Below are 11,699 nucleotides of genomic sequence, written 5' to 3' on the forward strand. Positions count from 1 at the left end.
TGTGTAGGTGACCTGTGTGATCTTTAGTGATTGTGAGATCACGAAAGTTAATTTTATTTTTGTCAATTTCAGAAATTTACAAAAATAAAATGAACTTTCTTGATCTCACAATCACTAAAGATCACACAGGTCACCTACACACGACGATCTATCAGAAGGACAAGCATGCGCGAATATCTATCAACCACCGATGTAACCATAGCAACGGAAGTCCAACAATGAAGATTAAATAGTAAACATCAAAAAGAACCGTAGCATGCCGAGTTTGGGGAGAGCTAGTGAACAGCTGATACATTGAAGGACATACTTGCAGTTGATTGGCCTTTGCGGATACACCCATCTTTGATGATGTCATGGAACAAGGTTTTTAAAAGGAGTGGAGCACGCCGAGCGCATTAGTCAGCCCCGTTACCCCCTGAGGACGCCATAAATATGGCGAAAAATGTCGGGGGAGCTGTATATTTTTAACAGTGGTGATAAGGCGTAGGATTTATCAAACTAGACCAATGTGGTACTGCAGCGATATATAGGACTAGGACATGTAATCAACTGGAGAAGTTTTAGGGATAATAGAGTTAGAGCAGTATCCACAGCAATCTAACATTTCACAAACAGGGATGAAATGATTAGCGGTGAATGAGAGAGCTGCTTAGTCAAACACAGGTAGCAGCGTGTGTGAGGCTGGTAGGAGATACATTAGAAGTAGTGCCAAAAATCTTACAAGTGAGACACCTCGATATCCCACATCTATTCTCACTCAGTATCACAAACTAACCAAAAATCTCAGTTTTAACCATCAGAGATTGATATCAGGATCTCCTAATACAGATGCAATTGTGCAGGCACAATTACTCCTGATATACGGTACCTAATCCCTTCACTACATATAGTGGGAATCAGAAACCTACTCCCACCCACCCGACCCAAAAAAAGTGGCCTTAGGTCTTTTCTTTTCAATATCAGTGGTTAAAATGCAACGGATGCACAACTGAAGCTGAGCACCAACAATAATGTGAATAAGCTCTTACAGTTATGACAGCACCACAGAATGCAATCATGAGGTGTTTGATCCATGAATTGCCCAATACATTTCCTTGATTAATTAGAATTTAATGAATACCCTTGGGAGCCAGATGATGAGTGCTACATAAACCCAGGCACATGTAAGGGAAGTGAGAGGCATCCAAGTGTCATGTCAGAACATTCAAAATGTTTTACATAAGCATAGCCTGCGTGCTAGACGTCCTAAACGGTTTCCTGACACACCATCAGCATGAACTTTTACATTTTCTATAAATTTCATCCAAAAGCTATATACATATAGCACAAATATAGCTCTAAATACCATATATACCCCCATAGTATGATGCTACCACCACCATGTTTCACGGTTGGGATTATATTTTTCAGGCGATGAGCAGAGCCTCATTTTCTCCACACTTATAGTACTGCTTAGAATTACCATCAACAAGTTCAATCCTCATCTCATCAGTCCAGAGAATCTTATTTCTCGTAGCCTGGGAGTCCTTCATCTGTTTTTTTGCATACTGAATGTGGCTATCATATATCTTGCACTGAGGAGAAGCTTCCATCGGCAAACTCTGCCATAAAGCCTTGACTGGTGGAGGCTGAAGTGATAGTTTACTTTGTGGAACTTACTCCAATCTCCCTACTTCATCTCTGGAGCTCAGCCACAGTGATCTTGAGGCTCTTCTTTACACCAAGCCTCTTCACCCATGCCTTCTTAGTTTGGCTGTACGGCTAGGTCGACGAAGCGAAGCATCCTGATTGACAAAGAGTGGGTATGCTGTTCATAAAGGTCACATTTGCATTTTCTAAAAGACTGCTGTGTCTTGGTTCCTGCTCTCATCCCGATACCCGTCTAAAAAGGGTGAATTCGAAAGTCACCTTACAACTGCATGCAGGACGGTTTAAGCCCTAGATAAAAAATCTCTTACACACTGTTATTAATAAAAATACAGCATTTCATAGACATAAGTCCAACCTGTCTCTATTAGTGCTGCTGTACACAATTTCAGTTAATCCGACCCTAGATCCGACCCTGTAACTTCAGACTTAGGGTTTGGCTCCATCCCTGCACAGAGCTCAGAAACATATACACTGATTCACTTCCTGGCAGGAGATTGCAAGGAGAGACAAGCTGCAAACTACAAGGATATAAGTGATCTGGGGGAAGTTGGAGGGGGGGCAGGCACATATCTGTGAGAACACAGATGTAGCAGTGCTGTGTGTGTAATCTAATGGATGTCATGCATCACTGATCTGTCTCATCTCTCCTTCTATGTGTTAATACAATGTCATACAGGTATAAAAGTGCATATACACCTATAACCTTATAATCTAACCACATTTTCACTCCACAAACTAGATGGTTCATAATTTTGCCTGCTTAGAGAGGCCCTGCCCACACCATGGGATTTTGCACTGAGCACCATAGAGGGATAACAGCTAAAACAGCAATAAAACTGAGTAAAATAGTAAAGTAAGGGATTAAAATTATCTTTTGTTAACATCACTAGGGGATTGAAATGTGAGAATGATCTTTCGTGGGAAAACCCCTTTAAGGAATTATAGAGGCCATGATGCTCTTAGGAACCTTGAGTGCTGCAGAATTTTTTTTTACTTCTTGGTCAGATCTGTGCCTAGCCACAATTCTGTCTCTGAGCTCCTTGTGGAGTTCCTTAGACCTCATGATTCTCAAGTGCTCTGACGCACAAATATATACATATATAAAAATATTTTTTTTACTGAAAATGATCATAAAGAAATACAACTGATTTTTTTTATAAAGAAATACTACTGATATTAGAAAAAAGATGCATTGTTATTGTGTAATGTCTTCCATCAGTACCTTTTTTTATAACTACACTAGAAGAAGGCAGTTATTTTTACTTTGCTTCTTTTTAGAGTCTCACAGACAAAACAATAAGACAATATAATATAACATGCGATTTTGGAGAAAGACTTCTATTTCCCATGATGAAGTCATCTTGAGTGACAGAACGTGCGGGGTGTGTTTCACACCATGGCTGCCTCAGGTGTTCTGTTCCTATTTGATGGGTCTGATATTTTCCACTTCTAGTAGGTCTAGTATATTCCTTGTTGGTTCACTCAAACTGCTTTTGTTTACAGGGCAGTAGCCCGCTCATTTTGGGTACAAACCTTGGGTGTCATTTTACTATATGTGTGTGATCTTGTGACCAAGTTACACTTTTTAAGTGCTTTTAATTCTATTGTCTGGTCTATGTCATTACTTGTATTTGTGTATAATAATAAAGCTTATTGAATAATTTGGTATTGTTTTACATTTGGTACAGCGTCTTAAACCAGTAGAAATACCTATTGGGGTGCAGGACTCATGTCTTGGTTTGTTCATGCTATTTTGGAGAAAGTTACATAAAACAATATCTAATATCAAGAATTTAACCTGCATTTTGTTTCTAAAATGTCTAATATCCAAAGACTTTAGAGCATTTTTCTCTACAGGAAATTAGAGACAAGTACAATATAAGCAACCAGGTAACACAGATAAAAAGATGAATAACTAACTGCATGACTTGTTAATAGATGAATATTCTCATTCCCATGGATGTGTGTAAGTGTCCTCACAATAACACATTATGAAGCACATGGCACATCTAATGAGGTCTAATAAGACAACTGGGAATGGAAATGTCTACTTGAGTCCAGCAGATGGCGCACATCAACTATTGAAATAAAGAATCAATCAATCAGCTCCTGTCAAAAGCCTGTGAGAATAAAAAATGCTTTCAGAACAGCTAATCCAAGCAGGTCCATAGGATGTAACTTGTGACTCACAGGCTTGAGCCAGGCTAAACATTGTATGTGAGTCAATCAACGCAAAGAAAAACACGAACGGGAAAAATTGAGATGAGAATAATTTGCCCTTTTTATCATATTTCTTGTAACAGAAATCCATTAATAGTGAAATTAATTTCTGTTCCTGAAAATGTACAATTTAATTTACCTAAATGTGCCCAAACAATATAAAGAAGATTACCATTTCTCACAGCAACACTTTAATAAAAGGATGGATTTTATGATTCGGTGACGTTTATGTACCAATATGTGCGTCAGATATATTGTACAATGAAATGTGGACACATATACCTCAATACAGTTAGGGAGTTACCCAGAAGGATTGCCTTATATTCAAGAGCATGTGCATATTAACTACGCTCTGTTAGGAAATTCTATCAACTGACATAAAATCAGATCTTATCTGGCTGTAAGGTCTCAGCATAGAGGTGCGTGCATAGCACGTATAGCATATTACATCAACCTATGTCATAGTAAAAACAATATATGGGACTAACTCATCTGATGTGAAAAATTTCACTTCTTAATCAAGGGTCACACAGCGTTTACATGTACGTTCAGAATATACACCAGGAAAGTTTCTGATATATACACAGGGGGAGATGCATCGTTGTTTTTTGTTTGTGTTTGGCTTTGTTTTGGTGCAGTTGTGATACAATTGCTGTTTTGCGACTTTTTATTATACCAAATGAACATTGGACAGTGCAAAGTTACTTTGACATAGACCCTACTTGCACCAAACTCATTATTTGTATAGGCTAGTTTTCACAATAGGAGTGAATTTATGATTTGCGACTTTACGTTTAGATGCAAGTTTTGGCGCAAATTGAAGACAGTTCCCTCCCTGGTCTTTACTACTTGTCATATGACTGTCGCAAACAACCCATATAGCATAAGACACTGCCAGCCGATTTATGAAGAAACAAAGCCATTTTAATGAGTCTGACAACAGACTCCAAAGACAGACATAAAACTATTGCAAGGAGCCTTCCTAATGATAAATTACCCCCACTGAGTGTATACATAGATATACTGGCAGACAGAGGGATAGTCACACGTTATACGATGTAAGCTGTGTCTTTCCATCACTGAAGTCTATGGGGGTCGGATGCAGCTGCACTGGATCCCCCAGGCCTACCCTGGGAGGACCCCAGTGATGTCCCTGTCTAGATGAGGAGTTTCCCTTTAATATGGCATTTTATTTTGTGCTATTTTGCACCTGACTTGTCTCCTCGAATTTTTGTGAAGTCACGATTCTGCAACATGTCATCTGATGTCTGGGCAAGTGACATATTGTTCTCGTCAGATGTTATCTAGCTCCATACATAACTGATTTGACTGTAGGCAGCCTCTATACCATATGCTGAAAATCAAATAGGAATCAAAATCTACGGCTAGCAAAAAGATTAGCACCTAAGAGTAGCATGTGGCTACCTGGTTAACATCTGTGCTGTAATGTAACGTTATTTGTAAAAAGAACAAATAACAGTCAGGCCAAAAGAAGAACATTCAGATTTTTGGAGCAGTAATACATTCTAATTAACACTTAATAATTACTATTCATTTTGAGGAAATGGTCGACAGAGTTGGTTATGTACCTCTGTCTTTTCCACCCTAATGCATTGCCATGTTCCTGTGGGTCTGGTAACCATAGAAACAGACACTGTTGGCCGTGTCCCTCGAGCTCGACAATGCCAATCACGCCATTTATCCAGCTGCGCTTCTTAAGAAAAGTCAAACTATTTCAATTTACTTCCATGAAATAAAGAAGGTATTAAGAATTACTTATGATGCCTATGTGTGGTGAATATACAGTTTTAATCTGGTTTAGAATGCACAATTGTCGGAACTCTCTGAATGGGTTCTGGCTGCAGGGTTCTGAGTTTCTGATCCACACTCCATGCTGCTCTGCTAGGCGCTGTGATTGACAGCTTGCTCTGCAGAGTTTAGTTCCTTTGGTTAAGCTGGGTGTGTGTTCTGTGGAAAGCTGAGTGGTTTTATCTTGGAGCTTAGTTTGTGTCAGGTGTGGGTTGAGTGATGGACAGCAGAACCACTGTACTGTACTTTCTGCGTATTCTGGAGCCATTGGAATCACTAGATGTAGAGAAATATGTTGCAGTATGTGATGTTATTGCTAGAGCAAAGGTTCCTTGGAGACGTCCGGCAGAACCACCCTGTCCCTTACCTGTCTGTCTACACCGTCTAAACACATTTATCCATACATTGCATCACAAATCTACCTCTTAGGGTATGACTGTGATTTGGGTAGCACATCTGCATTTGTCATTTATTTCTACTGGAGAAACTACCTAATGCAAAAGATTTTGCCACTATATTAGTTGACGACTATATTATTACGGCGTGGAGATCAGCAAATAGCAATCCGCGCCATAATAGTACGTCATGGAGCTGAACCCACGTCAGGAAACACAGGGTTTCAGTGGTAATTTACTGAAGACATCCAAATGTAACACCCCTGGCATTTACAGGCAGTCAGTCAGCCTTTGCATCAGCATAAGCTGACAGTTCTAATGCCCTGCAATACATCAGAATTGTAGGGTATTATAATGAACAATTGTTTGTTCATGTCGCATAACAAGTAAAAAAGAAAAAAAAGTAAAACGAAATGTTTTTTTTTTTTTAAAAGAATAAACCAATACAGAAAACTGCCGTGTCCATAATGGCTCGTACAATAAAACAAAATAATTATCAAACTCGCACAATGAACGGCGTTAAATAAAAACACAGAACATTATGAGTTTTACCTATCTTGTACCACATACAATGCAATGAAAACATATAACAAAAAAGTATCAATACAAAAATGTTGTAAAGTACAATATGTTATGCAAAAACAACTTCTCAACCAGCTATAAAGACCAAAAATGAAAAGAGTTGTGCCACTTGGAAAATGGCAATGCAAAAATTATCGATTAGGTTTTATTCTACAAAATTAGTAAAACGTAAGCAATAATATAGAAATTTAGTATTGTATAAATGTACTGACCCGTAGAATAAATATAACAGGTAACTTAGGGTATACGGTGGACACCAAAAAAGAAAAGTCAAAAATCAATCACAGAACTGATGTTTTTTCTACAACTAGACACCCCTCAAAAAAAAATACCATATGTACTCGAGTATAAGCCTAGTTTTTCAGTACAAAAAAAATGTGCTGAAAATCCAAACTCGGCTTATACTTGAGTAAAAAAATATATAGGTTTTACCAGGTTTTTGTGGTAAAATTAGGGGGCTCGGCTTATACTCGAGTATATACGGTAAATACATTTTCAGCAATAGCAGCAGAAATGTGGTAATCTGAGTGGTATAGCAAAGAGACTACTGGATAGAGGTAACAAAGATAATAGGCAAAGTTGTTTTAACTGGGCACATCGCAACCAGGCCCCCTCCCCCTCTTTCCAACCCATGCACCTGGTGGGCCACTAGCACTGGGCGGCTTTGGGTCGCCGCACTGAGTGTAACAGAGCGGCAGGTTTGTCCAGGCAGCCAAAAGCACCAGAGCTGGAGACACCAAAGCGCCAAAGTGACGGCAAACCCATCACAAGCAGATAACATTGCAGCTCCAGTCGATGGAAGGCTATAACATGCAGCTACCCTGGTATCCAGTGACAGGCAGCTTAATCGTCAACACGGGCACCATTGGAGCAGTGCACAGCACTCACACACCACTGGAGCTGTGAATAACACCGCTAGCTTGCTAACAATCTGCGGGCAAGCGGCTTATAACATTGTAACCCACGATGTATACTGTGTCTATATGTGCACGTTAACCCCCAAAGTATGTTTTTTTCAATGTATTGTCTGTATTATAGAGTATGTCAGTATTTTGTGTAACTGTGACTTTAAGTACTTTATGTGTACCTGTAAGGCCCCTTCCATACTTGTGTTTTTCACACGCTTTTGACGCGCAGAACTTGCATTGCACTCTGACCCATTGTAATCAATGGGCTTTTTCAGACTTGCATTTTTTTTAACGCGCGTTTATATCTCGACATGCTCTACTTTTGCAAGTCACGCGCGTGAAAAACGCACCATACAAGTCTATGGTAATGCATCAAAAACGTATTGCACTCTGAGACACATGCAAGTGCAATACAAGTACAATGCGTTTTTCACGCATCAATTGCCATAGAAAAGATGGAGCTCAGTCTTGAGTCCTGAAATTGCATTGAAATTGCATTGAAAATTTGCGTGAAAAACTGAGACACTGAACAAACTCTGACTGAAAACTGATTGCACTCTGATGCACAATGTCAGTTTTTCACTGACCAAACCCTGATCGCACCCTGATCACACTCTGACGTGATCTGCAACACAAGTGTGGAAGGGGCCTAACTTATGCAACTGTAACTCATGCTGGACCCTATGCACAAAATAATTTCCATATAACCATGTAAAGTGATGCGTGTCAATTTACAAAACATAGCACTGATTCTTAACGTGGCTTTCCCATGACGCAAGTTAGGCCCTATCCACAGGATCACAAGACCCCCACGGATCACAAGATCCAATTTACACCCATCGCACCCTGACATGACTGAAGGAGCCAGTCACAGAGCTGTACAATGGAGAAGCTGGCTGGTGAATCATGTGATGATGACAAAATCACAGGTCTTTTAGCTAGAAGGCTACACAGATGTTTTTCAGTACATACAATACAATTGCTGTAGAATCCCATACAGTGGTACCTTGAATGATGTAATTTAAGGTCCTGCAGCACAATACTGTGTGCTTACTACAAATATTGTATTGCTTTTTTGCCACAAATCGTGTCAAAAACACAATCAAACTTGGGGCTATGCCGCACGGCACATGTGGCCCTGCAGAGTGCCACCGGCACACTGTCTTAGATTGTGTTGATTGACAGGCCTCCAAGTTTTACATAGACTTTCTGGTGTCACAGCAACCAATCGTTGCTCCCAATGATGTCACAGGAAATACGTTCCAGCCCACTCGCTGGCCCACAATGACGTTGGTGAATTTTTTCTACCCATTATTTGATGTTTTAATTGAATAAAATTGTCAATGACAATTAGGAAATTGATTTGATAAAATTGAGAGATCTACTGTATGTACTTTATAAGCAGATTATTTTATATAAATTCCTGGGCTCCCCATATGCACATCATTTGGCTGTTTTCATGTATAAATTATTTAGTGCATACATAGTTGGGTATATATACTGTCAGGTATCTGCAGCACGCTATAATATTCTACAACATTGGATAATAACGGAGACTCTATTCACATCTGACTTGTCATTTTTTATTTTCTGTTTGGTTATAAAGTCCTTTGTATTCTGTCATTTTTCTCCAGGAAATGTGAAGGAATTTGTGCCAGAGGCTAATCACACCTCCAATGCAGATGTAGACAGAGCCTTGTTTATCTCGTATGGTTCATGTACTACGATTACCATTCTCTAGACTTCCAATGTATGGATATAGCTTGTCTAATTGATTCATATTTTGGGAAATCCCACCTATATAGCAAAAACTTTCAGTAATCTGATGAGTGCCCATTTGTATTTTAGGAGAAATCAGCATCATGCTGGATAAACTGCTGCATCATATGAAGTAGCTTTTCCTCTGGCCCACACATCAAATACCCTTTGCATTGACAAATGGGCGTCGATGAGTTAAAGTAATGACCCTGTATCACAAATTACAGTAACCTGACAAGAAGACCCGATGGGATGATCTTGAATATCTTGACTATATTGCCAGGCTTCACATAAAATTTTTGCTATATGTTTTAAAGACACTTTGGCCAGATTCCCGACGTGTCCCACTCTATGCTTATACAGTGGGATACTTCACCGGGTAACTTCTCCTCCCTCTGAATGTGGGAGGAGGAGTGAACAAATTGAGATTTGCTTCTGCCAATGTTAGTGGTGTTTCCCCAGTGATGTCACCATCCTTATATGGACAGTGAAATCACCACCCTCTCCTCCTGCTGAGCGTTGTATCTGCTCAGCAGAGGCTGCAGGACCTGCATCCGCTTCCCATAGGCTTCTGTTGCCTCCACTGAGCGGAGAAGGATGCAGAAGAATGCAGAGACGTAGCTTGTTACATCTTTCCATCCTGGCTATTTCCACAATACATTGCCACATTGGGCCACATGTATCACTCGTTTTTTCTGTTGTTTTTGCACCTTTTCATTCAGGTGCACCGTTTTTGCGCCATTTTTGCGATTAAACGCCAAACTAGCCGCACAGCAAAAATAACCAGCTTTCCCTCATCTATCTTACCAATCCAGATGTTTTGCTGCGCCTAATGATATTCATCACTTGCAACATTTTCATTTAGGCGCAAACACGGGCGCAAAAACACTCCAGCCCGAAGGTGGCGTTATCTGAGAAGAAAGCACTGAGCCCCTTTGCAGAACAGCTCATTTCTAGCAGCAGAGCTCAGCCATACACTAGAACATATAATAGATACATTAGATACACTGCAGACACTAGTACAGATAATACAGACATGAGATACTCTGCAGACTCTATTTACAGTTCATCACCTTCTATTTACAAAACATTCTGCAAAACGCTGAGCTCACAGCAAGAGAGCTACGAACTTTGCACAAGTTTGCACAAGTTTGCAGAATGTTGCAGATACAACATACAAGTGTCCCCTATGTAATTCTGCACAGAATCCCCCTCAGAAACATTGGTGTCTGAGGGGGATACTGTGCAGAATTACAGGGGTGCAGCAGGAGATCAGCACTGGGGAACCCCACTAGGAGAAGCCCCTGCTGAGGAGGTCACTGGGTGCTGCTGTGAGTGTTATCTTCATTCTGGGCTGTGGGAGAAGCAGAGAGGAGCTTGTAGCAGGATCACGTGTAAGTGCCTGAATCTAACATTGCGCCTAAACTGTTTTAAAGTAAAGTGATTAATAAGAGGCAGAAAATAGACTTATCACAGATGGTTGTAGCTTGTGATAATTCTGGCAAAACAGAGCGCCAGAATTTAGGCGCAACTACTACATTTAGGCGCACAAAAGTGATAAATGTGGCCCAGAGTATACTGAGCAGACAGAGGCAACAACTATGCCTCTGTCTGCCACTATATGTCAATGGGCGTGCTAAGTGCATACGTCGGGAGCTCCCAAAGTATATGCGGAGCATATACTAAAAACAAGATGTGAACCCAGCCTTATTGGTATGGCAACCAGATGTGGCCGGAGACAGACCATACAGTTGTAATGGTGGATTATCACGGTAAATAATGATATTCATCTACTCACCCAAAGTCAGGTAGTGCCCATAATGCTTGCAGTTACATGTTCGAAAAAATATCTAATGGAATCATTTGTGGTAAAAACTGGACATTTTTATTACTATGCAGGGGAATACACTAGGCATAATCTATTTGGAATGTATTTTACTGTCCCTGCTTCAATTTAAAAGCCCAATTGCTAAATAAGATGACATGCTGATAATAGAACCAGTACTATTTCAGGCACATAGGATTATAACATGAATTAACATATTAATGAATAAGAATGTGTGCAGACCTTTCAGAGAGTCAGGGTGGAATGAAAGCCTCATAAATTTATGTTGTTGGACACCGCTGATTTCTCGACTGATACATTGAAGCGGGGAGTAGTGTAATATCACCTTGTGTCAAAATCATAATTGAATAAAACATTAGCAACAACTGAAGTATCAAAGTATACTTGAAAGACATTATATTCCAGGAAGTGTAGGGCCTTAAATGACATTAAACTCACCTGAACATTTCTATAGATGAATTTCTTTGTTAAAATGAAAAGACCCGTAAATGTTGATCTTGTCCTTTCCTGTTAAAAAATATGTAGGGGTGT

Source organism: Engystomops pustulosus, chromosome 2, assembly GCF_040894005.1.
Source record: "Engystomops pustulosus chromosome 2, aEngPut4.maternal, whole genome shotgun sequence".
Lineage (NCBI taxonomy): Eukaryota > Metazoa > Chordata > Amphibia > Anura > Leptodactylidae > Engystomops > Engystomops pustulosus.